Source organism: Canis lupus, chromosome 19 (assembly GCF_003254725.2).
Source record: "Canis lupus dingo isolate Sandy chromosome 19, ASM325472v2, whole genome shotgun sequence".
Taxonomy (NCBI): domain Eukaryota; kingdom Metazoa; phylum Chordata; class Mammalia; order Carnivora; family Canidae; genus Canis; species Canis lupus.
Window position 1 is genome coordinate 19,273,353 of NC_064261.1, and position 23,180 is coordinate 19,296,532.

Consider the following 23,180-nt stretch of genomic DNA (forward strand, 5'->3'; position numbering starts at 1 on the left):
GTCTCTCTTCAAATTCATATGTTGAAAACCTATTGCCCAAGGTGATGGTATCAGGGTCTTTGGGATGGTCTCAGGAATGGGATTAGTGCCCTCACAAAAGTGCCCTCCAGAGAGCTAGCTTGCCTTTCCACCACATGAGGACACAGGCAGACGTTCCACAACCCAAGGGGTCTCACCAGGACACAGGTATGCTGGCACCCTAATCCTGGATTCAGCCTCCAAACTGTGGAAAATAAATTCCATGTGGCACTGACCGAAGATAAGGAGGAAGGCTACTTTAAAGATGCCAAACATAAGGCAAGAATTCTTATTTGGCAAATTGGAGGCCAGTCTTAGTGTCGGCAACAGACATCCCGAACAAGTCAGCTGTTTTGCTTTGATGAACTGAACAAGCTTCTGTAGGGAATCCCTTGAGAGCAACAAAAATGAAGCCATAAAAATGACAATGACCATCGTTTTGTCATTTCTGGCCTCCAGAACCCTCATCTTGCAGTTTTTTCCTTCAAGTTCTATCTCATTGGTTTCACAGCACTTTTCAAAACATTATTTGATCTAAAAGAGGAAAAAAAATATGCATGACATCCTCTGACTTTCCTAATGAAAACAGTCCTGCAATAATCACCATCCCGTTTTGAATCAGATCTTTCTCTTGGACTCACTTAGGATGAGTCCATTTTCTAAAGGCAAAGCGGAAGGGAATAAATTGGAGGCACCAGGTCATCCTCCACGGTGAAGAAGCCCAAATACCCACAAAAGCTGAGAACATAAGGGTGCTGAGCACATGGTGAGTGCTCAAAAGAACACAAGCTGCTTGACCGAAGTGGGTGAGGAGTGGATCTTTCCCAACAGTCCATCTGCGATTTGTGGTCACCTGGTGCTAGCCCATATGCAGAGTGAAGAATGGTGGCCACGCAAATACTCACATCATGGGCGCAGGGCTAATGGAGGTGCCTTTGTGTGTACAGTTAAATAACACTCTACATTGGTCTTCACATTTTGCATTTATATGGGCACATTCAAGACATCACACCACACCAGCAGAGCATGTAACTAGAAGGGGAACAAACACGTTTTTTCCAGTATGACAGAGCCATAACTAAAGGGTGCCGTGGAGGCTGTGTCACATTGATCTCAGCTAGTCTTTATTTTACCATCTGGCTCCTTTTCTAGGGCTCCCTCAAAAGGGATACCCCTAACTAACCCATCAGGGCCTTCTCTCCCATACATCAGTCCATGTAGAAACAACAAAGGAAGTCAATTGTGCTGATTTTCTCTGTAAGGCCCCATACCAGGCTTGTTAGCAGAAGCCTCCTCCTTCACCCAGCCTGGCTGGCCTCCCCTGCACAGTCAGGAGTCTTCATTTAAGTCCCTTTTAATGAGAGGAGCCGCTGGCACTCAATAGGCCCAACCTTCCTCTTAAAGGGGCTGGGCCCCACCCTCCCACCACAGCTACTTCCAACAGCATTCCTAATAAGACCCTGTAATGTTTCCTATGATACTTACTCAGCGCCTATGCATTTTCATTTTCAAGAACCAACGGTGCTATTTTTCAGAATAAGTGTTACGTTAAACTTGTCCATTTGAAATAGGCCCCCATCACCTACTGCTCTCCCAAATTAGCTTGTAGGATGAAGGCTCCATATTCATAGGCCAGTCTATAGAAGTAATACATACACTAGTGAAGGCTTGGTCACTCACAGATGAATACTGGAAACCCCTTCGCCAGTTCGAGCTTATTCCACAGTAGTTCTGATCTACTTATCATTTCATTGCGTTAAACCTGTCCGCTGAAGGGATGTGTTCAGCTGTCAAAGAAAGAAGGACAGTGTGTAGCAGCTACTTCAGTTTCCAATTATTTCTGTGGTTTCCTTGGGGCCAAAGAAACCACTTAATCTAGGAATGCTTAAGTAATGCACGGGTGAGCTGTGGCTTGCTGAATCTCAGTGGTGGCTCTTTTGATTTAAGATCCATACGGGTTCCCAGACCTGCTTGTGGACATCACCAGGAAGTCTATTCTGTGCTGGTCTCTTTGTGCTTGTTTCCAACCGACAGTGTTCTTCAAACAGAGTGGTATGTTCAAAGATGTATGTAGCACCAAGTTTGCTCGGATTGGTGATTGGAGCAAATATATGCCCTCAAATTTACTTGTAAGGAATCTTTTTATCATTTAATAGAAAATTCAAAACAACCCTTTTCACATCATCCATTTGCTTAGCATGACCCAATCAACCTTGCCTCAAATTATAATCACTGCTCTTCCACTGAGGTAAAATTTATCAAACGATTCCATATTCCACATGTCATCTTGTGTGTGAAATCTTTGGTAAGCAGGCTGGGCAAAATTGGTGAGATCTCTTCACGGCAGAGTGAGAGGTGTTCACATTTACTCAAGTGTTGTCGTAACTCAGCGCGTTGACCACAATGCTTCGTCCAAAAGCTGTGACTTTTGCCATTTAAACGCCAATTTCCTCATTGTAAGAAAAGACATTATTAATGTTTACAAACAGTGGTTCTCAAAGTGTGGTCCCCAGAACAGCTGCATCAGCATCTGCTGGGAGCTTGTTTGTTAGAAACACAAATTCTCAGGTCACATCCCAGAAGTTGAATCAGAAATTCCAGGAGTGGGAGTCCACCAATCTGTTTGAACAATCCCTCCAGGGGCCTGATGCATGCTGAACTCTCACGTGCGAGATACTTAGCAGGTAGCAGATTTTACCTGCACATTAATTGGATAACACAAAGAGTCTTGCGCTGCTGGAGGTCTTAATAAAGCAATGCAGAGAAGATATTAAATAATCTTTTTTAAGCCCTTTGCTTTCACTACAGAAGTGTTGAAATTTCAAGATTTGCTTGTTTTCACCCAAATGCATTTAGCTCATGGATCATATTCTCTGACACTACAAGTCCTGTTGAACAATTCTGGGCCATGGGGACACCATAGATATGGACAGCAAGGTGGGTTCTTCCAAAGTGACCCACAGGCTGATATTTTAAAAATACAAATCTCCATGTGCAGGATTTTCTCCCTCTTCATTACTGAGGCTAAATCTCTTATTCAGAATGGTTTTTGCCCAAGGACTCTAGACTCCTAATAGGTTTTCTTCTCGGGGCAAAGTTTCTTTAATCCTAAATACAGCCACTCTAATCATCTTTTCTGTTTTTTATTTATTCATTTGACATGCCAGTCATTCCCTCTAATCTTTTCTTTTTTTTAAGATTTTATTTATTTATGCATGAGAGACATAGAGAGACAGAGAGAGAGAGAGAGAGAGAGAGAGGCAAAGACACAGGCAGAGGGAGAAGCAGGTTCCATGCAGGGAGCCTGATGTGGGACTTGATCCTGGGTCTCCAGGATCATGCCCTGGGCTGAAGGCAGGTGCTAAACTGCTGAGCCACCCAGAGATCCCGCCCTCTAATCTTTTCATGTGAATCCCCAAGTTCAGATGTCCCAAGACCACATGTCCTGTGGTCATCATTAGGTGTTTTGGTCTTGCGCAGCCTCCTCTGGTCATTGACTATCTTCCCCTAAGCCATTATTTTATGAGTGTCCTTCGATTGGTCCTTTGTATCCCTTATCTTTGTGTCTATTTAATATCTGGCAACACTGCCTGGCCTGTAAATAGGAAGAGCTGTCCACAGTGACAGGGTGGATCCAAAATGAGATGAGGACAGTCCCCTTGTGGGTGAAGAATTTTAACACAGCATGTGTGTGTGTGAAAGAGGATCAAGGTTGTTGAGTATAAAGGTGGAAGTCACCTTGGCCATGTGGAGCATGTGGAACACATGCCTGTGTGTTCTGAACATTCTGACCCACTCCAACTCCACTTCTCATGTCCTGCTTTGCACATCGCTTCCACCCTTGGCACAGCTCATGCCTGTGTGCAAGTTACAGAAAAAAAAATTGTCCCTTTGAGTAGAGCAATGATAAAAAGACACACAGGAAAGACATTTTGCAAAAGGGCTCTGCCAAAATAAAAAATAAAAAAATAAAAATAATAAAAAATAAATAAAAAAAAATAAAAGGGCTCTGCCAAATGGACAAAATAGGCATATGGTTCGTCCCTCAGGTTGAGGCAGCCCTCAGGACTTAGCAAGTGTGGTAGAGGCTGGATTTCAAGGCCCTTTGTCACCACAGCCTGTCCTCAAGCCATGTTACATGCTAAAACTGTGCAACCCAACCCATGGTGCTACTTGTCTTTTTCCCCATTACTTACTGCTCTGTCTAAAGCAGTAGTTCCCAAAGTATAATTCTTGGGCCAGTAGCACTATCACCTATAAATAGGTTGGAAACACAAATCCTCAAACCATCCTATAGACCGCCTGCCTCAGCAAGCAGCAATGGGTGTTTCTGCAAGTCCTCCAGATGATTCTGAGGCACTCCTACCTTTGGAAACACTAGAAGATGCCTGGCACATGATAGATACTCAATAGTTGTCTATTGGCTGGAAAAATAAATGAGTTTTTCCATCAAAATGAAACTCAAGCATCCCCATCCCCACTGCCCTTGGGAACAGCCTCCCCCAGCCTCCAACTTATCTGGCTGTGTCTTCTCATGGGACTCTGTATCACTGTGTGATGGGATGTAATGCACTGCCCAAAATCACTGGCTTACTTGGCTCTTTCCATAACTCCAACTGGCACTCTTTGAAGGTAGGAACTGTGTTTCTGGACTTCATTTCTGTACCCTCAGTGCTGTGCTCAGTCCATAATAGGAACTCAATTCTCATGGAAGGAAGCAAAGGAGGAAGATGCAAACAAGCAACCAGGCAAAGAATAAAGTGGTCACCAGGCCAGGAATTGGACCTTCCTCAAAGGGCCCTGGGCCAGCAGTTTTCTTTGTATAGAATTCTAATCAATTCAAAAACTCATGCTCTTGGGGATCCCTGGGTGGCTCAGTGGTTTAGTGCCTGCCTTCGGCCCAGGATCTGATCCTGGAGTCCCGGGATGGAGTCCCACATCAGGCTCCCTGATTTTTGTGCCTAAAATAATATGCCATTTCCTCTCATTCATTTTGCTGACTCCTGATTAAATAATACAATTTGATTATTCAACTATTCAAGCCACTTGTGATTTGTCAGCAGCAGCATTTGCTTCCATTTCATGGGAACAGGATAAAGGCATGAACATGGCTGGATCCTTAAGATGCGAATCTAGTCAGCAACAAGAGTCTAAGAATACTGGGAAGTTTGCCTTATATGAGTGAAACTCCAGAGCAGAGAATGTATGACACTTGTAGAAAATGGTCCCACCACTTTCCTCTCCAGACAGCTGCTCTCAAGTCACCCAAAAGCCATTTTTATTAGGGTTGTAGCCCTTCATTTCCCCCTTCAATGTCCCTCTTCCGCACAGCATATGAAAGATTAGCTCCTACATCTATAAAACTACTCTACCATAGACCAAGAAGACCTCAAGAAACAAGTTTTGTACTTGTTTTAGTCTGCTAGGGCCATCAGAGCAAACACCACATCAGAAATTTATTTTCGCATAGTTCTGAAGGTGAACGTGTTGCTATGCTTAGTTTCTTCTCCTTGGCTTGCAGATGGCCACCTTCTCCCTGTGGCCTCACACGGTCCTTCCTCTGGTATGTGAGCCTCCTTGGTGTCTTTCTTGTGTGTCCAAATTTTCTCTGCTTATGGATACCAGATTGGATGAAGGCCCACCATAATGGCCTCATTTTATTTTTTATTTATTTATTTTTTTATGACCTCATTTTAAATTAATCATCTCCTTACAAATCTTGTCTCCACAGACACTCATATTCTGAGGTCCTGGAGTTCAGGGCTTCAACATATGAATTGAGGGGGAAGAGGGTTACAATTCAGCCCATTTTGCTTTTGCGAAAGCAAAGCACCACGTCTCCTGTTCCTGGATTGAGTTGGGAGCAGTTTCAGTGATTAATTAGGATCTTAACAGGAAAATCAATACACTTTCTTTAGGTAGGGCCCTGTTTTGTCTACCCTTTTCCCTTTGAGTATCTGTACTCAGACTTGCCTGAATTCTTGGATCCCAACTCAGTCCCAGAAGTTTTCAAGCTCTACCCTCTAACTTTTCTGGATGTATTGCAAGTGCAGAGTTTACTCACCTCCACTGTTCCTAATTTTATTTGGAAATTTTGTTCCTCAAATCTTTTTCATTCTCAATAAAGACTTCTTTTTTGTTTTCATTTTTCTTTATTCTCTCTCTCTTTCTTGAGAGAGAGAGAGAGAGTGCATGCAGGGGGTTGGGGGGCACAGAGGGGCAAAGGGAGAGGGAGAGAGAGAATCTTATGTAGGCTCCATGTTTAGTGTGTTGCCTGACATGGGGCTGGATCTCACAATCCTGAGATCATGACCTGAGCCAAAATCAAGAGTCAGACACTTAATAGACTGAGTCACTCAGGCACCCTTCTTTTTCATTTTAATTGTGGTAAAATATGCATAACAAAAATTTTACCATTTTAACCATTTTTAAGTGTTCAGTGTCATTAACTATATTTACAATATTGTATAACCACCGCCACCACTATCTATTCCCAGAATTTTTTTTTATCATCCCAAGCTGTACTCATTAAACAATAACTTCCTATGTCTCCCCACCCCACAGCCTCTGGTAACCTCCATTCTACCTTCAGTATTTATGAATATGCCTATTCTAGGGGCACCTCATATAAGTAGAATCATAAAATATTTGTCCTTTTGTGTCTGCCTTAATTCACGTTATGTTTTCAAGATCCATACCTGTTGTAGCATGTGTCAGAACTTTGGTTCTTAAAAAAAAAAAAAAAAGAACTTCACTCATTTTAAAGGCTGAATAATATTCTGTTTCATGTACATACCATATTTGTTTATCCATTTACCTGTTGATGGACACTTAGGTTGTTTCCACCTTTTGGCAATTGGGAATAATGCTGCTGTGGATAGTAAAGCTTTTTCTGAAGACAGTACGACAGTGGTTTCGACCTCTTTCCATGAAGTTCCGTTAGTTTTATTTATCAGCATTTCATCTGAAGGTGAAGATAATAGTTTCACTATAAAAGCATAACAAACCAAAGATTTAGAGTCAGACAATGCCATTTCTGCCTCCCGTTTTCTGTGTGGATTTGGAGAAGTAATTTAATTCCTATAAACCTCAAGTTTTTTAACTGTTAAATGCATCAATATGTAATAATTTCTGTTGCCCAGAGAGTTGTGAGACGAATGAGGCAACACATGGAGTACCTAGTACAATGTTTGGTGCCAAGACAAGAGTGACTGGTAGTCATTAGTTTTATTTCCAAATGGCCACATACTCCAGCCCCTACATTTCCAAACTGAGCTACTTCCTTCATCCCATTGCCATAGGTTGGGGCTTTTTTCTCACTTTTTCCTCTCATTGCTCTTAAGAGTTTGATTTCAATCACTTGCATAGATCACAAAAACACTCCTTAATTTTCTAACCCATTTAACATTTCAGTAAAAGGTCTATCCAGCAAGTTCATCTTCAAGTCTAGATTATAACTTCTACTATGGAGAAAAAACGTTAGAGAATATATATTTAGAGATTCAAGACCATTCATGTCTGTCTGAATAACTCTGAAGATTATATACTAGAAAGTACTTATATAGTATTAAAGACAGTTGGTAAGACTCCTTCCACCCTTGAAAGGGCAAGGGTAATTAACTTCTGAGACCTAGAGAGAAGACTTCCAAGGACCGTGTTACTGAACCACTCTTTTACAATTGCAAAGTGGCATTTTGTCACCACACAAATATATGGGAATCCTAGGAGAAATATCGGCTCATTTGGTTAAATTGAAGAATAACATTGGGAGGCCCTAGAATTGGTTCCCATGTGAAAAAAAAAAAAAAAGAAAAAGAGGTACATAGATACCACTTAACCTAAGACCACCTTTGTAGTCAGTTTGTCTGCTCTGGGTTGACCCAATCATAGTCAAGTAATATAAGGGGTATGAGAGAGCCAGAAAATGCCCTGCCTTAATCCAAAGACACTTGCACCTGGAAATACAATCTGCACATTTTAAAAGATTTGCCCAGACCTTAATCATTTTAATTTTAAACCAAACTAAAAGTAAATAATGATTCCATCAACCATTTTGATGATTTGAAATGAAATTAGTTAAAAGTCTACTTAACACAGCCGTCCACAGAAGAGTCAGGTTTTAAGTTCAGGAAGATAATAATGACAAGAACTGTGACTTCAGGCTTACTTTATTCCAAGTGGTTAGAAGTTTACTCTGTAGGCCTTCAATCTACTTTTAGAGATAATGTAATTAGAAGTCACAGGGCCGGATCAATCTTAAAAATCCAACCACGTTAATATTTAGGAATACCTCCAAATGATTAATGTTTGAATGAAACCTCTAAATAGACTGGCTATTTTGCTATTGTGTTGCAGATTAAGCCACTATCAGAGGTCCAGTTTTTATGTGGCCCATAGTTTGTACTGCCAGCGATATTGGTAGGTAGGCGCTCTCATGCCCTATGACTAAATCACCTGTCGGTATCCCAGGTGCTAGAAAGGGGCCAGTACCTAGCTGGGGTGGAAGCTCAATTAATGCGGTTGTGGAAATTAACAAATAAATTATCTCTATTACTTTTATGTTTGGAAATACTTGTACCAGACTCATCTCAGTCACTCCAGTGCCATCTAGTTCAGTTCTCTACACTGATTAAATGAGCCAAATTTGGGGCACCTGGGTGGCTAAGTCAGTTAAGCATCTGCCTTCAGCTCAGGTCATGATCCTGGGGTCTTGGGATCAAGTCCCACCTTGGGGTCCCTGCCCAGCTAGAAGCCTGCTTCTCTCTCTGCCTGCAACTCCCTCTGCTTGTGTACTTGCTCTTTCTCTCTCTTTCTGTCAAATAAATAAATAAATAAAAATCTTAAAGAAATAACCCTAATTTTTGCCAAATTTCTCCTGTGTTCTTAAACACAGGAAACTGGGGCACCTGGGTGGCTCAGTGGTTGAGCGTCTACCTTTGGCTCAGGTCATGATCCTGCGGTGCTGGGATCGAGTCCCACATCAGGCTCCTCACAGGGAGCCTGCATCTCCCTCTGCCTATGTCTCTGCTTCTCTTCTCTGTGTCTCTCATGAGTAAATAAATAAAACCGTAAAAAAAAAAAAAAAAGAAAAAAAAAAAGAAACAGGAAAGTTTTTATTTACAAGAAAACATTTTTGTTTTCCAACTTAATCATTTGGTTTCTAGTTCATTGTTTGTGAATTTAATATTTAAAACAAATTATCTCTATTATTCTAGTTATTTTCTTCCAATGCTGATTTCGTTAAAAGAAAAAAAAAAAAAAAAACACAAAAAACCTAACATTTGGAATTAAAGGTTTGTTTCTAAGTAATATGTCCACTAGATGGAACTATTGTTTCAAAAGAATGAGAGCGATGCCTTGGAAAGAGCTCATTTCTAAAACTTTCCCACTGGAAATTACATCATAAAAACTGATAGATAATGCCCGTTTTTTTCAAATTATTTTTTTAATAAAAATGACATTGGAACTTAAAATGAATGCCGTTTGACAGCTTACCTTCTGAAAATGTTTGTATCTCTTAAGACTCTTTTTGTTAAGATATCTCAAAACTGACTTCTGTTTTTTAAAACTTTTTTCCTATGCATTTCACGGGTTTAATGAAAACAAATGAAAATATCTTAGTTATAAAATCTGCCTTAAAATAAGAATCCTGGGAACTTGCTTAATGACTCAGAAATAATTCACAGAGCTTAAATAAAAACCCTAAAGCTAAAGGGCTCGGAAAAAAAACGAGCCCTTGATAAAAACCCTCAGTGTGGAAACACACACATGGAGATTAAATATGAGTGTCTATTAGGTAATGCTGTCAAGTCATCAAAAACACAGTATTGTTGTGCATTCACATACTCTTGTCCAGAGTACACAACTGTATTTAAAGGGTCTATTTTACTATTTGCTAATGCGAGTGACACAGTAAAGTTGCAAATTACATTCCACTCCTGTTTGCAATTGCTGACATGAATATAAAAATTCTCTTTATTAGCTGAAATTTGTCATGGTTTGCCCTCAGTTTAGTATACTTAAGGCAACTTCTCAAGGTTTTTTGTTGGTTTCTTACTATAATGTTTATGACTAATATTCTTAAAGTATTTACTTAATGTCCTTATGGCATATTATGTTTTATCATTAAACATAGCTTTAGGGTTCATTATTAACTTATCTTTAAGAAGTGTAATTTTGAGGAAGCCAAGCTATGATGTGATATAAAAGCATTCTAGTTGGAGGGTTCAAACTTCCAATTTAATGACAAGCTTCTTCTACATGTCATCCTACAAGTGTAATACTTTCAACAATTGATAAAGAGAAATCAATCAGCCTCTCAGCAAACTCTTTATAACTCGAAATATCAAAAAGTGAGGATTTTCATAAAGCAAGTTTGAGTCAGCATGAAGTCACTGAAAATACTTTGGTTCTTTTTTCTCTGTAAAAGCAGAGGGAAAGTTTTTTGTTTGTTTTTTTGTTTTGTTTTGGGTTTTTTGGTTTTGGGTTTTGTTTTTTAATTAAACTGAGGGATGCCTGGGTGGCTCAGTGGTTGAGCTTCTGTCTTCAGCTCAGAGCGTGATCCCAGGGTCCCAGGATCATCCCACAGTGGGCTCCCCATAGGGGCCTGCTTCTCCCTCTGCCTATGTCTCTGCCTCTCTCTCTGTGTCTCCCATGAATAAAATAAATTAATCTTTAAAAAATTTTAAACTAAAAAAAATTAAACTGAAATAGTTATAATACTTTCTTAAAGGGTTTTTCAAAGCCCTCACCATCGAAAAAATATTTTTAAAGTTTTAAGAGTAAACATTCTTCCTTGCATAATTTACTTGGCAGTAAAATTTAGTAAATAAAATAAGGTTCTCAAAAACTACCACAGTAATTTTACATTCTTCATATAAATCATTTGTCAAAATGAAGTTTCAAATATTAGGTTTTGACTATTATATGAACAAATACAAAGGCAATTCACACTTTGTCAAATTTACTTTTGAGACTTCTAGAAGCTTATTTTCCAGTCCTGAAACTAGACAACTAAATTCACCAATGAGGGGATTGTGGGCCTGTTTGTTATAGAAATGACTGCACACTGTTGAGATTTGATATAAAAAGCAGACATTGAGCTGAAGGCATCCTCCTCACATGATTTTAGTAGTAAGTGCAAAACAACACAACCCTTGATTCCAGTGTTAGAATAAGTGCACATTCCTTTCCTGGTTCATCCATCCAAGTACCCCTTCATTCATTAATCAATATTTCTCAAATTTCTAATAGACCTTTTTTTTAGTATTCAGTGTTTTCCATGTCTTAATTTTCAATATGATATCATACCTTTCTAGTATGATTCCCAAATATCCTATTTTTTAAACACTAATTATTCCATAACCTCCCACCACTCATTGAGAACAAACCCAATTCCAAACTCTTGGGTCTGACATGATGGCTTTCTTCAACAGAGCTCCAGATGAGATTTATCATCTACTAGTCCATGTATCATATATTTCACTCAAATATTATCTATTCCCTAAATACCACCTTCATTTTATTGACATGTTCTCTTTGCTTAAACTGTTCTCTTCCTGTATAATGTTTTATACCTCTGAGTTTCTTGCCTAATTCAAGACATATTTTAGATCTTGCCTCCTGTATGAAATTCTACTCCATCCCAAATCAGAAACAACCTTTTAAATCTCTGAGCTACCACTCATTGCCTTTCATTTTTAAGTCATTCGTGTCATGTATCACTTTCTACTTAATAACAGATTTATTTGTATGTTTTATCTCCCTCCTCTAAACCGAGAGGGAACAGGGATCCTGGCATATTCATCTCTGTGTCTTGAAAGCTCTTACCACACTATCTTCTGTTACCCAACCATCTGGACCATCATCATTCCTTCCTTCTGCTTCTGGGAGGGATTGCCTCTTCCTGGTAGAGGCTAATGCTTCTACACCATCTCATATCCTCCTTCCCACCTATTTAGGGATCTCCTGCCACTGCTATTTTCTTCTTTATTGGTTTCTTTGGAAGGGCATATAATTATGCTTTAATTATGCTTAAGTCTTTCCTAAAGCCTTCTTTTCAATCTGATACACACTTTCAATTAGCATTCTATCTCTCTTCTCTCCTTAACAGTCAAACTTCTTGAGAGGGTTTTCTACACATGCTGTCACCACTACTACAGCCCTCACTCGGTTCGGAACTCCATGTGATCTGGCTTCCATCCCCATCACTCAAGTGAAGCTATCCCCACAGCAGACACCAATGACCTTCTGGTTGCTAAATCCAATGAGTACTTCTTAAACTTTTCCTTATTTGGCCTCTTTACATCGCCTAATGCTATTGGCCATTCTTTCTTCTTTCAAGTGCCCTCTTACCTTGAACTTCTATGACATTTTATGTTTCTCTTTTTCCTCTTGTGCCTTAATCCATATCTTATTTTTTAAAGATTTTTATTTCTTTATTCATGAAAGACACAGAAAGAGAGAGGCAAAGATACAAGCAGAGGAAGAAGCAGGCTCCATGCAGGGAACCCGATGCGGGACTCGATCCTGGCACTCCATGATCATGTCCCGAGCCGAAGGTAGATGTGCCCAATGGCTGAGCCACCCAGATGTCCCTTAATCCATCTCTTAAAAAGTGGACTTCAATCAATCAATGTACTGTCTTTGGCTTTCTGTTCTAAGCCTTTCTCTGAGCCATCATCAATCTACAGCTTCAGGTGCTACTAGATTGGAAACTTGTGTATCTTTTGTTTGATCTCCATCCTAGACTTGTCTTCTGTGCTTTATACTCACATAAAACCTGCTGGACTTTTGTTTGAATGGTCCATATGCACCCAAAGTACAACATGTTCCAAGACAAACTCATCACATCTTCTCTCTTCCCCCAAATCTGTTGCTTATTTTTTGTTCCTCAACACGTTGAAAGGCAGTACCAGTTATTAAGCTTCCCAAGCCAGAAGCCAGAGTATCTTCCCTGAATTGTTTCTCTCTTTTATTCCAAAAAATCAGCCAAACACTAAGTCCTGCTGGTTCTACCAACTAGAAAAGTTTTGAATATGGCCTCTCTTCTCCAATCTCTCTCCCATTATCCCGGTTAAGACCACCATAATTTCGGGGGATCCCTAGGTGGCCCAGTGGTTTAGCGCCTGCTTTTGGCCCAGGGCGCGATCCTAGGTCCCGGGATCGAGTTCTGCATCGGGCTCCCTGCATGGAGCCTGCTTTCTCCTCTTCCTGTGTCTCTGCCTCTCTCTATGTCTATCATGAATAAATAAATAAATAAATCTTAAAAAAAAAGAAAGAATTAAAAAAAAAAAAAAGACCACCATAATTTCTCACTAGGATTTCTACCATGTCTTGTAACCCACTCCACCGCTAGCCTTGGTTTCTGGCAATGCATTTTCCACATTGAAGGTTGAGTAAACTTGACAAATACAAATCTGATTATCCCCCTTGGTTAAACACATCAATCACTCTAAAGACTTATAGAACAAAATCCAACTTCCTTAAAATCGTTTACAATAGTGTACATAACCTGAGCACTGCTCACTTCTCTGGCCTCATCTGTTGTCACACCCCTGAAAACCCAACATTCCAGCTCTTCTGAGATTTTTGAGTTCCCTCAACATACCACGCTCTCTCACCTCAGGCCCTTTCCTGTTCTGTTCCTAGGTCTAGATCAGCCTTATTCATATCTCTTAACCTCTTTGAAAGGCTAACTCCTTCCCATCTACCAGGCCTCTCAGCTTATACATCTCTTCCTCTAGAAAATCTCTATTTACCTACCTCACCTGGGTCAGATATTTGTCCTATGTACCTCTAATGGCATCTTACACTTTATAGATTGTAATTAATTGTTCTTGCCTATTTACAAACACTGGTATGCTCAGGAAATGGTATACAGGGACTTGTGTACAGGAATTGGTATACAGAGTATACAGGGACTCTATTTTTTGCACAGCTGTAACCATAGTGCTAATACACAGCCTGGCACATAACAGTGAATAATATATATTGAAGTGACTGTAGGTGCTCAATAATGAAATAATATGTGATGAATTTTGAAAAGTAATCAAACCTATCACTCTGAGGAGAAAAAGGCCATTTGTGGTTGGTTAATAGTTTTCTGGTTTGAGTGTTGTTTTGTTTTTTGTTTCTTGGGTTTTTTTTTGTTTTGTTTTGTTTTGTTTTTCTGTTGGTGGTGGTTTGTTTTTGCCATGTAACTAACTGTAAACAATAGTGATTTCATTTAAGAAGTTGACCACATGGTCATAACACATAAGCTCTATCATGGAATAGTAGGCAATTCTATCAAATTGTATTTTGACAATACACAGATGGGCAAGTCTACACAGGTTACCATGTCATAACATTCGGGTCATCTTATCGTAATCAACAACGACCTTTAAGAGGATCAAAATAAATGAATTGGCTAGGAGACAGTCTGTATATTCCATAAATTTAAAGCCAGCCTGTGTATATACTTATACATTGTAACATTTGTATTGAAGAAGCAATTAATACAGGTTATATTGAATTACTGGAAAAATCACTTTACTTTGTGCTGGACAATTCTAGTCATTCACAAATTAAAGTGAATTCTTCAATTCAGTTTATAGATTCACATGAAATGAACATTTTTAACTGTCTAAAATAGCTAACTGGATAAAAAAAATAAATAAATAACAGTGTTCTTTAATCCTAGAAAGTATTCAGTACCAAACTGGCAATAGCTGGACAAGAGACAGCCATCTTTCTCAATCCTTTCACTGTATAGATAAGGAAAAGGGAGTCCCAAGAGGTCAGATTTCATTGTTCAGGTCACTCCATCACATAAGAGCAAATCCCCCATCTTGTTAGTAGGATCATAGTGGAAACCACTGTCACAGCTTCCAATACAGGGCTTGTTCCATTACACTGTGTTGTTGCTGACCACCTTCATTTCCCTTCATTTGCACTTCGTGTGACTGCCCTCCACCTGGCCCAGAATTTCTAAGTCTTGCAACATTGAGAATGTATTTCAAGGACATATGTTGCCTAGCTGGGTCTGTAAAGAAATACTATTACTACTAACAATAAAATCTTATCTGGAACCACAGTAAAAAAAAATAATAATAATAATAAATAGAATAAAATAAAATAAAATAAAATAAATAAAATAAAATAAAATCAGTGGATGAGTTTTTCAGGCAATTTAAAACTTCCTTGTGGAATCCCTGAAGTCTTTTCAAAGGTCCAAGCTATCTAAAAAGCAGAGTTGGAAAGCTACTCAAGCTATTCTAAATTAAGGGAAGTGGATATTTGGCAACAGGAATTCTGGATTCTGCCGTTGTCCCTGAGCTTGAAGAGAGCCGGCTGACATAGCAAAGCATGACTTGGGCATTCTTATGGGCCTTAATAGTGTTAGGGGTTATCTTGTTTTGTTTTGATCACAATCAAGCACTAAGGAATTACCTCAATAAGAGATTACTATAGCTCCTAGCTCATCCAAGACAGATATGATAGACAGTTGGGGGAGAGGGGCTCTCAAACTTTCTTTGCCTTCTTTGTCACCTTATATGCATTTCAACATTTTAAAAATTATATACCTATGTATGTAAGTAAGTATTTTCTCCTGAGGGGGTTTGGTCTCCAGCATCTCAGCTATGACTCCTGCAGCTTAGGGACCTGACCTTGGGAAACCAGCAGACAAATTTTTCTTTTTATTAACATAGTTTATGTTTCAGGCACTGGCCAGCCATAAAAACATTCACACATTTCATCTGCAATGCGTCACGTTCCTCCTATTCATGACTCCAAGTCCCCTCCATATTTCAATTTCTCAGTAGTTCTTCAGTGTTTATTTCACATCCTCAGTCTATCATGAAGCCCTGTCCAACTCACACAAAGGAGACAGAGATTGCTTCCTCCTTATGGCACTTTGCTCGGACTCCTTTTATCATACTTGGGTTTACCAACTTGTCTTTTCTCTGCTCTACCTTCTACTCTTCTCCACAACAACACTTCTATGTTTAAGATAGTTGTTCCATTACTTACCTATGTATCCACAAAAGCAACTAGCCTGGCGCTATGAAAACGGAATGGACTTTGGGAAAGATGAACTGAAGACAAATCCTAGCCTTATAATTTTTTTTAACCTCATATGTTGGTGATGTGACTTTTTTGTATCTCAATTACCCCAACTACAAAATGGGGAGAAGAGCTATTTGTAATACCTTGGCTAAGACTGCAAATAATGCATGTAAGATCCTCAACCCTGAACTGGTAAAGGAGGGATATCATTATGATTATCAGTTAATGTTTAACCAACAAATTAAATATCATCAGTTTAATGCACATAGCATGGAGCTTTTATCTGCTTTCTGGTCTGTACATTACTGTGGCTACAGGAAGTCTTCCCAGCAGGCATCGAGGGATACATGGCCCCAAGTTTGGCCTGTAAACTGGTTTGTAAAAGGCAGATTTTTTTTTTCCGCCCAATCTGTTTTGTAATCCTTTGCACACCTAAGGCAGTGCAATATGATGGAAAGAACAATTTGGAGCAAGAAACCCTGGTTTTTAACCTAAGCTTTAACTGATTGCATGACCCTGAGGAAGTCAGACATTTGCATTCTCAGTTTTCACATGCATAAGATGAGGAGAATCCGGCCACATGTACCTCACAGGCTTTCTGTGGGAGCAGAGAGACTCATAGAAGTTGGAGCCATCTGGAAACTGTACAGAACAATACAAATATGGATTAAACATCTTTTTTAATTTTTAATAGGTAATATATAAACTTTGCATCTAATTCAAAAAATACAAATGCACAGTAACAGGCAAGTCCTCTCCCAGTCTTCTTTCCAGCCACTCAGATCCCTCATTCAGGACAGGCATCATCAGTTTTTAGTTTATATTCCTACAGATATTATGTTTATAAGAAATTTATTACATACCTTTTAATAACTCTTCAACTGCCCCCCAGGCCTTCCTCCAGCCTACGGTTCCACTTAACACCCTGGAAGCCAGCAACACCAGAGCTGACACTTACAGTTGGCCTACTTGCTCTCTTAACCGTATTTACTACCAAGAGTCACTTGGTCACTGAGAAAAATTCTGTCACAAGTCTGAAAAGACCATCATTCTCAGCACGCAATGCCGCAGGGAACCCAGGACCCCATGAAGCCTGAAGTTGCTACATCTTCTGCTCAGAACCATAACAACTTAAATGGTCCCTATGCTCACACATTCCAACCAAAGCTGCGATCCATGGGCAATCAATTGTTTTTGTTTTCTTCTACAAGGCTTGCTTAGTTTAGATGTATTTAAAATGACTTCTTTGGATTTTCCCCTATGTTAGCTTGAAACAAGTATACCTGAAGCAATCTGAATCTTTGGCTGACACGTCTATTATATTTACATCCTACTGGACTCACAAGGTTATGGCTCAGATGGATTGCAGGGTCCGTGGGACAGAGCGCTTTCGAATTTTTAGGTGAGAAGTCTGCGTTACATTCTGTAGCTTCCATATCAGAGAGTCTCGCTAATCTTCAACTACTCCGAATGTGGTAAGCCCTGAAACTTCTTCAAGATTGTATTCTTTAAAGCCTTCTGGGAGGTACATCCTGAACTTCAAAGATCGTGCCTCGAAGGATCAAGATTACCATTATATTGTCACTTCATCATCTAGGTTAGCTGCCCTATGAACAAAATTCCTTTAGTAAGAATGGAGCCAGCATGGGACGCCTGAGTGGCTCAGCGGTTGAACATCGGCCTTGGGCTCAGGGCCTGACACCGGATTCCCAGGATCGAGTCCCACCCCACATCGGGCTCCTTGCATGAGAGCCTGCTTCTCCTCCCTCTGACTATATCTCTGCCTCTCTTTCTGTGTCTCTCATAAATAAATAAATAAAATCTTAAAAAAAAGAATGGAGCCAATGTAAAAATTCAAATTTCTTTTCACACAAGAAACAATGTAACGGGGCACCTGGGTGGCTCAGTGGTTGAGCGTCTGCCTTTGGCTCAGGTCATGATCCCGGCCGGGGTCCTCGGATCGAGTCCCACATGGGGCTCCCCACAAGGAGCCTGCTTTTCCTCTGCCTATGTCTCTGCCCCTCATAAGCAAATAAATAAAAATCTTTAAAAAAAGGAAAGGAAAGGAAAAGAAACTGTGTATCAGTCGGGATCCATCAGAAAACAGAAATCAGATAAAGGGCTAGCTAGCATCCAAGATCTATAAAGAAATCAGATCTGTTTTTTAAAAACAGGATTCAATATAACCAAGCATGAAATTGGAAAGGGCACAGGAGGGGCAAAAAAGGGGGGGTGCACTGAGGTCTCACCGAGGTAGTAGGGGAGAAAGTAGTGGTTCCCACCGCACCCCAGAGGGGAGGTGGGATTGTTAAAGGTGGGAGGCAGGAGCAGAAGCCTGGAGGAATTGGCGGAGGGGAGGCCCCATCGGGCTCATGCTGCCGTCTCAGAGGGGGCCCCACTGGCCTGGGAACCCCGACCGAACCCCGACCCCCACCCTCCAAAGGCCCGCAGCGTGTCCCTGAGAGGGTGTCATGACGCTGCCTGGGCCCCTCTGCAGCTGCTGCAAAATCCTGCCACTGCCAAGGGCAGAAGCACTGCGGAGGGAGGTGTTCCTTCTCTCCCTACAGCCTGGCACCCTGCCTGCCCTCACCCCCCGGGGGAAACCTGACCCCAGCAGCCTGCAAAGCAGAAGTGGGTTGCGCAGGGTCCCATCTCAACCCTACAAAGCAGGGGAGGGGCTGGGAGGTGAGTACAAAATGGAGCGAGAAGAGCTTCATACCAGGCACAAAATGATATATATTACATCTGCAACATGCACATTTGTATATTCAAAAGGGGTCCTCTGGGGATCCCTGGGTGGCTCAGCGGTATAGCCCTGCCTTCAGCCCAGGGCGTGATCCTGGAGTCCCGGGTTCGAGTCCCACACAGGCTCCCTGCATGGAGCCTGCTTCTCCCTCCTCCTGTGTCTCTGCCTCTCTCTCTCTCTATGTCTATCATAATAAATAATTAATTAATTAATTAATTAATAAAAAGGGAGGGCCTCTGACATGTTTAGACTTCAGGAAAAGAATCATTTCCAAGCATTGCTAGGCAATGAGGTAGTAAAAATGAACGTTTTCTCATTGTTTTAGGAAGATTTGCGAACTTTCCACTGCTTCTTAAATATTGGTCAATAGGATGTATAGATTATTCTCTTCTATACTTTCGAGGTAACAACAATATTCTAGAAGTATTCAATAAAACACGATAGGCCTCTTAGTGAAGAATTAAGTGGAATATAAAATTCTTTCTCCATCTCCACGCGAAGTAGAACTATTCTTCTACCTTAAATGATTTTCTTTTGACCTTTAAATGCTTGAGTTCAGTGTAGCGCCCACAGAAAGATGTCATATAAAAACAAGACATTTTGTGTTTACTTTTAGGTAAAATAAATTAAGTTGGTTCTTCCCATTCATATCATAAAAATGATTTTCTAGTGTAGTGGAACTAAGATAGTGCAAGAAACCTGCAATAGACCTGGGGCGGCGGGGGTGTTTACGTGAGCATGTGTATTTATGTCAAATTGGATCTACCAGAACTGGCATCCCAAATAAAAAAATAAATAAAAGCAAGAGTTAGAATAAAACTGTCCCTCTACCTATTCCTCTCCTACCTGACCTAATTCTGTAAAATGCAACGCCAAACATATATGTCTCAAAAAAAAAACCATGAAAATGACTTTCTATATTAATGTCAGCCCTTTTGAATTCTGTTGATGACTCTCTGTTGAGTTTTTGAGCCTGTGATTATATGAGTCAAGGTGGACTGAAAATGGCCACAAATTCCTTACAGCTCCTCCCATCAAGGAATGGAGTCTACTCCCTCACTTCTTGACTCCACCCTGGCTTTGTGAGGTGCTTTGATCAATAGAATGAGACAGAAGTGACAGTGTGAGAGACACCACCATACCAGATGTCAAGGGGCCACTTCCTCATCTCAGCCTCCTTTCTTCCAGGCTGTGGGGTTCACCACGCATTGCTCTCCTGTATTTCCTGTCTCTTTAGGATCTTTCAGGAGCTTTCCAACACAGTGGATTAGACAAGATCCCTCCTGTCTTCTCAGTGTAGGACCAGCTCATTTCATCTGTGTACAAAACAGCAATGGCATGAGATATTACTTTAGATTGGTTCCATGGCAAATATTTTATTTATTTAATGAGAAAAGAAAAATGTGACTTGTATATGAAACAGGTATTACTGTTTAGGTTGTTAATTTCCCTTTTAAATAAGCTAGTTAGTAAAAAAAAAAAAAAAAGAAAAGAAAAGAAAAAGAAAAAGAAGAAGGAGGTCTACAGTTTAAACAAACCAAGTAATAGTAGAAGCTATGTTTAAATACAGAAAACATTGGGGAAATTCTGCTTTAAGGCATATTGGCTCAAATCCCACTTGGTGCAAATATACAATTCAATTTACTTTCTCTCTTTTTCCTAAGAGGACTCCTCTACCTTCAAGACCCTCCCTGTTTCTGCCTTCTATTCTTTTTCCTTTCACTCAGAGGACAACCCAACTCTTCTTTGAAGCTTTCCTAACTGGTAAGGAGATCCAAATTCTTGAAATGTGTTACCCTGCCCACATCCACCACCAGTAACTGTCATTGTCCGACTCCACTTTGTTTTCCGTTGTATAAATATTGGCTTTACAATGTTACCTCTAGATTTGGTGCTAAGTCACATATCACCCCTTTTTTTCTTGGATTTCTACACTCTACTGATGCATTCGGTCTTTCTTTTCCTGCCTTCTTCACTTGTTAAATCTTCTCTTCATACCCTCTACCACCGTCCTTCACCTTAACCATTTTTCTACCTGTCTTTACCCTCTCATGACTCTATCTTATACTCTTAGTGACTCTCTCTCCTTTTCTTCACTCCTATCTCTATTTCCCGTCATCTTTCTTCTTATTATTATTGTGTTTCTTCCCCTACGTGTGTCTTGCTGGACTTGCCTCCAAATACCAAGGAAGAACAAATAGGAAGCTCCTAATGTGTTTGCTCATGCAAAGACAGAGTCAGACATTTTAGCACTTTTGAAGGTCTTTCTGCACTTGGATCCTGCCGAATGTGTATCCCTTATTCCCTCAAGAACTTTCTCGGTCAAACTTCAAACATTCTGGTCTAGAATTGATTGGATCTAAGATTATCTTTAGTTTTTGAATGAGACTCAGTGTTTAACACAAATTACATATTCCTCATAGGTCAGTGTGCAATTTCCCACATAGATAAGGTCATTGAAAAGTTCTTTCAAAATCAGAATGATTTTTCTACGTTTTGACAGATGCACAAATGAGTCCTTTGGAGTTTAGTATTTCAAATGACCTCTGAATTTCCAAACTATTTGAATGTTCACATTATTTTCTTCTAATTGCAGAAAAAATGTCCAACCACTCAGCTTGTCTCTTCACAATGGGAATTCCCTCAGATTTTGACTGAGCAGTTTAAGGCTTGGGGATTGGAATGAATACACCCCCACTATGATTGTCATGTTAAGAGAAATGTAGGTACTTTAGAGCTAGTGACAAAATGCTACGAAGACAAAAGAGAAAAATTCGAGGTTCTATATTGATTATATTCTATAGGGAGAGAATGTCATATAAGGATTAATCCGAAGAATGAAGATGATTTAGGTTAAATCATCCAAGCTTACATTAGCACAAATCATAATTTTCCTTTGTAACACCAGGAGTTTTCAGAGTCATATAGGACTCTGTTGGAATGGAAGCTGTTTTCCCAAAATAATTCCAGTGATTCAATTACAATTTATTATCCAGAAAAAAATGGCTTTACTCCTTTTACATGACCCGAAATAATGCAATCTTTTTCTTCAATAGAGCATAATGAGAGTTGAGAAGTCATGCTCAGAAAATGAGAACTGCCTCTGTTTCTCATTACCTTGAACATACAGATTTTGAATTTTACAGAGTAGTGATTCATATTTGATCTAGTTTTACGACAGAATCTGATTTGGCACACTGAAGTAAATATTAATACTTTTCTTTCCTAGATGTGGTATGTAAAACTAGAAATGTGACAAAATCCAGCCTTAGCTGCTCTAATCCAATAAGGAATTTGGTATATTTGAGTCTGATAACACACATAAAGAAGCTTAATGGAATTTTTAAATAATGCTCTTCTATTCAAGAAAAGTTTTATTTTCTCAAAGGGAACATGTTTACAAGAAATAGCTGAAGGGCACCTGGGTGGCTCAATTGATTAAGCCCAAGCCTTTGACTCAGGCCATGATCCCAGGGTCCTTGGATCAAGTCTCCCTGTTGGGCTCCCTGCTCAGCGGAGAGCCTGTTTCTCCACCTCCCTCTGCTACTCCCCCTGCTTGTGCTCTCTTGCTCTCTGTCAAATAAATAAATAAATAAAATATAAAAAAAAAAGGAAAGAAAAAGAAAGAAAAGAAAAGAAAAGAAAAGAAAAGAAAAGAAAAGAAAAGAAAAGAAAAGAAAAGGCAAGGCTGAGAATGGATGTCGATATGACTGGAGTTAACATCCTTTCATTATTTAGTTCATTCCTCACATTTGTGAGGGACCACCTTGAATCTATTCTAAAAGAAGAGAAGAGAGTGTCATAGAAAAAAATGATGCCTGGGTTCAGATTTCTTGTTGGCAAGAAATATGAGAAAATCTGATAGCCTCAGTAGCTTCATCTGGAAAATGGGGATTGTAATAATACCTCTGGGAGATGGCTCTTGTGAGGACTAGTGAGTGCTAACAGTAGCAGGCATGTAGATACCACTCAATTAATATAAGGATTAGACAGTCAAAGGTTAATGAGGAGATGCCTTCTTTTTTTTTTTTTTAAAGTAATTGAGCTCTAGGGTTAACAAGGTACTAGTCATGAAAACTGGTTGAATCACAGGCACATATAATCATATGCCTACTTTTTGTGAGCTGCACATGTTAAGATTTTTAAAATTGTGTTAGGCCTCCTATCCATGCCATTTTTCATAGACAAAATGTGTTAAATACCTTTAGGGAAGCACCCATGCTAGGTCGATAAGACGGAGTTTCAATGGTTGTCTAGTAAAAAACTCAGGCAGCTAACTCAGTCTGGACTACTCCACCTCCCTCTGGTTTAACCTTCTAGACTTGGGACCTAAGAGGTTTGTGGCTAGAACTGATCAATCGGTATG

The 23,180-nt window shown here is 39.9% G+C and overlaps 1 long non-coding RNA gene across 2 annotated transcripts in view; it reads right to left on the bottom strand.

Annotated features, from left to right (window-relative positions):
* LOC112642729 (uncharacterized) overlaps window positions 1-23,180 on the bottom strand; it is a 48,698-nt gene that overhangs the window by 16,797 nt on the left and 8,721 nt on the right. For both annotated transcript variants that reach the window (XR_007403887.1, XR_007403886.1), the window contains 2 exons: window positions 19,957-20,130; window positions 6,836-6,982 (listed from right to left, as the gene is read on the bottom strand). This is a non-coding gene — a long non-coding RNA (uncharacterized LOC112642729). The remainder of the gene's footprint in view (window positions 1-6,835; window positions 6,983-19,956; window positions 20,131-23,180) is intronic.